Here is a 6,000-nt window from a genome sequence, read left to right as displayed (position 1 = left end):
TCCCTTGGGCAATTCTCTATATTCAGCTCTAAAGTTGACCTAAGCAGTGATTTGTCCATAAAAATGGCAATTTCATTACCCTTTTGAAAGGACAGCATGGTAAGGTAAACCCAGCAAGGTAAACCCAGTTTTCCTTTTTCTTGCATTAGTATCACATTGTGCCCAACTTAAGCGTTAGATACAACGTTTCTTTTTTACGATCCTCTCTGAACATGTCTGAAGTTGGAAAAAATGAAAAGAAAAGCCAACTGAGGGAGCCAAAATGGTCAACATAAGTCTGAAAGTTGAAAAAAAATAAAAGTAACTAACTTGGAGCTTGAATTGTCAGGTGTGTATACAACTAGGCTACATCAAATGTGTGATGCATTTTATTTCAATTGTATCACATAGGCCTATATTTTGACATATTAATACTTAATAGGTAAGCAAGAGGTCTCAAAGAGAATTCTGTCTCTGTCATTTGGGACGCGGTCTTGTGTTGGAATAGCCTAGAAATCTAGACGCACCCTATCTTGATGTGGGCCTGGCTCGTCAGGCTAGTGTTGGACTCGACCCTCTTTTGACTCGGTCCTTGTCCTACAACCCCATCTAGTGGAAGATTTGTCTCTGGTTCTGGTCAGACCATAGACTGTATACGGGTCAGACACCAGCATGTACTTCCTCGTAAATTATCACAGTTCAAACACCATGTTCAAACGTGGTTTTTGTAGAATTTACTTTAGTTTTTGCTGGGTACAATATACCAGAGAATGTTTAATAATACGGCATGCCACATAGACGGTTGGTTTAAAATTTCACAGAGAACAACAAGAGCGCTGCACTGCGCAGGCGCTCTTACAGTCACGGTGGCCGAGAGGTTAAGGCGTTGGACTCGAAATCCAATGGGGTTTCCCCGCACAGGTTCGAATCCTGTTCGTGACGATGTTTTTTTCCAAAAACAAAACTTACAACCATCTGTCAACTGATAGGGTTAACAAACATAACTGAATGATCGAGGTTTTCATTTACGCAGCCATCTAATTTAGCAGGCTTACCACGTGGACATTGAGATTCTAACCACTAGGTGGCAGTTTGATGCTTATTCTGACGATTAGCTGACTTAAATATTGTGGTAGTATTTGCATAGAACGATTTTTATTTTTAGTAGGGGTCTGCATTTCTCACACACTGACCATAAAGTGCATGCAGTTGACATATCTCACACGAACTCATGCCACACATGCTGTATCTCACAACGTTGTGTCTGTGCTTCCCCAGATGTTTATGACCTACCTAGAGTGATAGAGAAAACTCTCTCCTAACTACCTATTAAATAAGAGTTGAGCTGACGACGGGATCTGTCAACATGTAGGCCTACATGCAAAGCTACATGCACGCAACCTATATGGGTAGCGGTAGAAGGCTATTATTCTTTGTTAGTCTACAGCTCTTAAACATCTCTCTCACTCTCTCACACACACGCATCATCATGTAAAAAGCAGAAGCATTTAATGACCAATTTTTGTCGATGCCAAATGTAATGTTAAACTGCATAGTGTAGGCTATGTGGTCGACTAGCCCAGCGTGGAGACTGGTCCGCGGAGCCGTGGAGTGAAATTAGGCCCGGTGCTTCGTGTGATAATTTGCTGCCCAATTGATCAAGGACCGACAGAAAAAGAAAACAAACGTTTCTGCAACCAGGAGGAAATACTTGCTAATTCGAGGTCATTAAACATAGAGCCGTACAATTAAGTGGTGGTATGAGCGTTCATTTGATGCATGCGTGCGCGCGACAGAAACTGAACTACCCGATAACGTTGGTAGCAAAGCTCCGCTTCAACCTGTCGGAATTAAGGCTATTTAATTATTTAACGGCATTTGAGTAGGCCTCTGAGTATAGTCAAATTTGAATATAACGTAGCCAAAAGCTATACTTATTAGTCTTCCTATTAAAGATCTCCAGACCAGAGATTTACGCTTATCTGCTCCGCCGTTTACCATACAAAAGCTGGTATTATGTTTCCTGAATCCTTACATTCAGGCATTCAAATGACATTTCTTTAAAAAGCATGTACATTTTTTCTCCATTTGCCTACCAGTGTATGATGCTTAGCCTACATGAGGGAAACATTCCAAAACAATAGCACCCATATAGTTGCTGTTGTTTTGAGAAGTATTTCTCATTCAAGCGTGCCACCATGCAAAAGCAATTAACTTGTAATTATTATATCTTACATTAGTAAAGCAGTCCTCTGATGTGCATTTTTTCACAAACGTTTTATGAACAATGTTAGCACTTTAAACATTGACTGCTTTGAAGTGAAAGTGCATGTATAACAATATAGCATAATAATAATTGTGATAATGGTAATCATCATGATAATTTGATTGGGGGGGGGGGGGGGGGGTACGTGTAGGTGGGCCCTATCATAGGGCCCCTATGACCCCAGAGTCTGCCATGACCGGGCCTCAGGTCAAAGAAGTTTGAGAAAGGCTGGACTAGCCTATGTCCAGCACCAAATGTGGCTACACGTTTGTAAAAAGTGCATTATTTGTTGTTTAGACTAAGGGAGTTTAATGGCAGAAGAGCACATGCAGGTGCAACAACTTTCTACGTGCCTATGTTACATTCTTGCAGCCATTAGAGCCAATACTGCAATCATAGGTTGCGATATGTACCGTGGTGAAGGTCTCTCTCCCTAGTAGCTCCATCCATGTGTTTGTGGCATCAGGCATTTTTATGACCCTGCAAGAATGAGCACAAATTTAGCACAGCCCATGGCCTGTCACAAAACCAACTAGGCTAGGCCACAGCTGGCCTAAGACAAGGATGATTTATTCACAAGAGCCAAACAAGTTCCATTTTCAAAAACGGTAGGCATACACTGACTCACATTAAACCTATACATCGACACATTGTTGGCTAGATAGGAGAGTTTAAGGTCATACTTTGTGTTTTTGAGAGAAACTCCATTTTCCGTCCAATTAGATTGGATCCCTATGCATTCACGAGTCCCACAGGAACAATTACATCTGAGCGGGCTTCCCGAAACAACACCAATAATGATGTTGGACGCTGCAACTTCTGGTCTTCCTTCCCCTGCCTTCACAATCCCTTCCCCTCTGATATACGAGGAGAGGCCGTTGATTAAACTCAACAACACCAGGCTAAAGAAAAAAATAGAAGCAGTAAAACTGGCCATGCAATTACCTATATCTCTTGATTTTATCCCTGTCCATCTAATTTCTTCACATTTAAGCATGTGTCAACCATAGAAGAATAAAGTAGGCCACTATATTATGTCTATGAAATAAGGCCCCTTTCACACCGGGAACGTGGCGTGAACGTCGCGTGCACTCTCAAAAAGGATGTGTTGGAAACAACACATTTTTAACACATCAATGTGTTTAGGTAAGGACAACACATTTTGTGTTATTTTTTGTGTTAAACCCATGTAACACAGTTACTGTGTTGATATTTTAACACACCTGTGTGTTATAGTTGACACAATTTGGTAATGGTTAACACAGTTACTGTGTTTATATTTTAACACACCTGTGTGTTATAGTTGACACAATTTGTGTCAATTTGGTTATTGTTACTTTCATTTGGTTATGGTTATGCTTTTGTCCAAAGCCACATACAAATACAAGACAATATAATACTTAAATTTAACAGGGAGCAAATTAAGATGTTGGTCAGACTATTAGAAGGATAATAGCAATAATAAACAACAATGTCAATTCAATCACAGCATAATGAAGTGCATGTTGTCATTTTATTTATATTTTTAGTATATTTATGGATCTTAGCAGATAAGACAATTATGAAATTATTTAAACCAAATAGTGTGTGCAATAAAGATGAATTCCTGACAGCCTAATGTGAAATTATGTATTATTTATTACAAATATTGTACACATAAACATTACACAAGTTCATAACGAGGGTTTACAAAAATATCATTGTTAAAAAATATCAAATGTATTGGTCTAAAATCAATTAAATCTCTTATACTAATTAGTTTAAAGTCCTCTGTTCTCTGGACAGCAATTGCATGGAAATGGTTATGGAAAAACTTTGTAACAAGTATCCTTAAGAAAAACATTTTGATTTTCACTTTCTGGTGAAATGTGCATAACTTCTCAAACCGTTTTCCTTAAGAGGAATGGCAAGTTTGTCGTTTTCTGCAACAATGATGTATTGGGCGGAGGCGGACGGATCTGCAATGCACACCAAGTGGGGCTGGCGATGTTCTACTGATCTATCAGGAGGATTGTTCAGCACACTGGAAATGCTGGTTCCAGTCTGTCAGTCTTTTAAAGAAAGAACAAGAACATAAACAAGTCATTAGACATGTGCAGGGTTTCAAACCATTTACAAATTGACAATACTCATTTTACATTATACCAGATATAACATTGCACCATAAAAAAATACAATATAGGCGTTCCGTACTATAAGCACACAAAAGAAACATTTACTATAGGAGGGGCCTACCGGTTTTATATCCAAAAGGTAGCCCGAAGCTGACTTCACACTGCATTTGGTGTTCCCTTTGCCCCTGCCTGATGCAGTGGGGGGCAGCAGATGGACAAGCTTATGAAGAGCTCTGTAACATGAAACTATAAAAACAAACAAATTTAGTAAACTCTTACAATTGCATTCATTCACTGTAGCACAAAAGCTTAATAGAGATAATTCCTCCTACCATCAATCATGCTCAGGAACTGGTGGCAAGGCAGCTGCAGGTTCACTTGTGGACATTCCCTCCCATTTTCAGATGAACAGCAGCTTTTCCAGGAAACATCTTTCCAAATTCTGTGTCAAAGTACATAAATGGACAAAATACAGCCATTTGAATAATTAGAATGATATCAGAGGGGTTAAAGACAGTTCATCCAACTTTCATTATTTTCATCTTTATTTTACTATTTTTATTACAAATAGGTATTTGAAAAATTAGAATGATATCAGAGGGATTAAAGACAATTCATCCAACTTTCATTATTTTCATTGTCCCAAAACAATATGCACTCACCATATATGGCATGTCCACAAAGCGTGTAAACTCTGCAAAAACCTCCAACGTTGGATGTCTAGCAGCAATCCACAACCTTGTAGCTGCAACAAAATAGATTATTATAAATTTGATTTCACACCATATTGTGAACACATAACTTATTTCAACTTCCATACTGTTTATTTTTTAAATCATTCAGCATTTCCAAAATAAGAACACACAATCTGGGTGACTAACGTTAGCGAACTGGTCAGAAACGAAATGTTACTTTAGGTTATTATCAAAATGGCAGCATTGATTACTGTTTCATTAATGTGTCACATTATTGCTTAAACTGCACCCCAAAAAAGCAAACTACACACTCTATAAACTATAAAAGATAATCATAACGTTGTGCATAGATGTAGAAGCTAGTTCAACACTGGGTCTAGCTTCTACTAACTGCATGCAATATCGTTTCATCAAACCGTGTTCACTAACGTTAGTGTCGCGTTCGGAATGCAAATGTGTTTTCCCTTGGCAGCGTGGTAGCTTCTAAATGCATTAAGTTCATTCATCATCGTTAACTTGCTAGACTATTTGTGAACATGTTCTAATGTTATGTCGTGGAGCAGAAGAGATATAACTGCATAGGCCTATAACAAAAACGACTAACGTTACATTCACGTTAACCTGACCTTATGTCTATTATGGCTTGTAACGTTAACCACCGATTGTTCAGAATAAAACGGTCACCGTTATCTATGCAAGTAAAAGTGAATCAGCTTCTAAATAAATAACGGTGGTTATCATGATTTATAGTAGTTATAGTAAGTTAGATAGTGTTGTAACTTATCGTAATTTGTAACGTAGATAGTAGTTTGTAGTTTTGACATCCTGAGCCATACCGTTAGCATTTCATACCTTGTTAGCACTAGCTACAAGGTCATACCAGTTACCACAAACCTTGCTAACGTTAGCTGTCCATAGCTAAAACTTTAGCAGCTACCCAAAATGC

At 38.5% G+C, this 6,000-nt stretch overlaps 1 long non-coding RNA gene and 1 other non-coding gene across 2 annotated transcripts; one reads left to right on the top strand and one right to left on the bottom strand.

The window, feature by feature from the left end:
- The first annotated feature begins 839 nt into the window (after nucleotides 1–839).
- Nucleotides 840–921, top strand: trnas-cga (transfer RNA serine (anticodon CGA)). Its single transcript has one exon. It is a non-coding gene; the product is annotated as a tRNA-Ser (tRNA).
- A 2,944-nt stretch (nucleotides 922–3,865) lies between these two features.
- LOC143141981 (uncharacterized) lies at nucleotides 3,866–4,760 on the bottom strand. Its single transcript, XR_012990849.1, has 3 exons — nucleotides 4,692–4,760; nucleotides 4,481–4,605; nucleotides 3,866–4,288 (listed from the first exon to the last, which is right to left on the bottom strand). It is a non-coding gene; the product is annotated as an uncharacterized LOC143141981 (long non-coding RNA).
- Between the last annotated feature and the right edge of the window lie 1,240 nt (nucleotides 4,761–6,000).

This window comes from Alosa pseudoharengus, unplaced genomic scaffold, assembly GCF_046254945.1.
Source record: "Alosa pseudoharengus isolate Yale_2024_CS ecotype anadromous, Long Island Sound unplaced genomic scaffold, YU_APseudo_1.1 YU_APseudo_1.1_scf_24, whole genome shotgun sequence".
Lineage (NCBI taxonomy): Eukaryota > Metazoa > Chordata > Actinopteri > Clupeiformes > Clupeidae > Alosa > Alosa pseudoharengus.
Note: the sequence above shows the minus strand (reverse complement) of the source record. Positions and strands in the feature narration are given on the sequence as shown.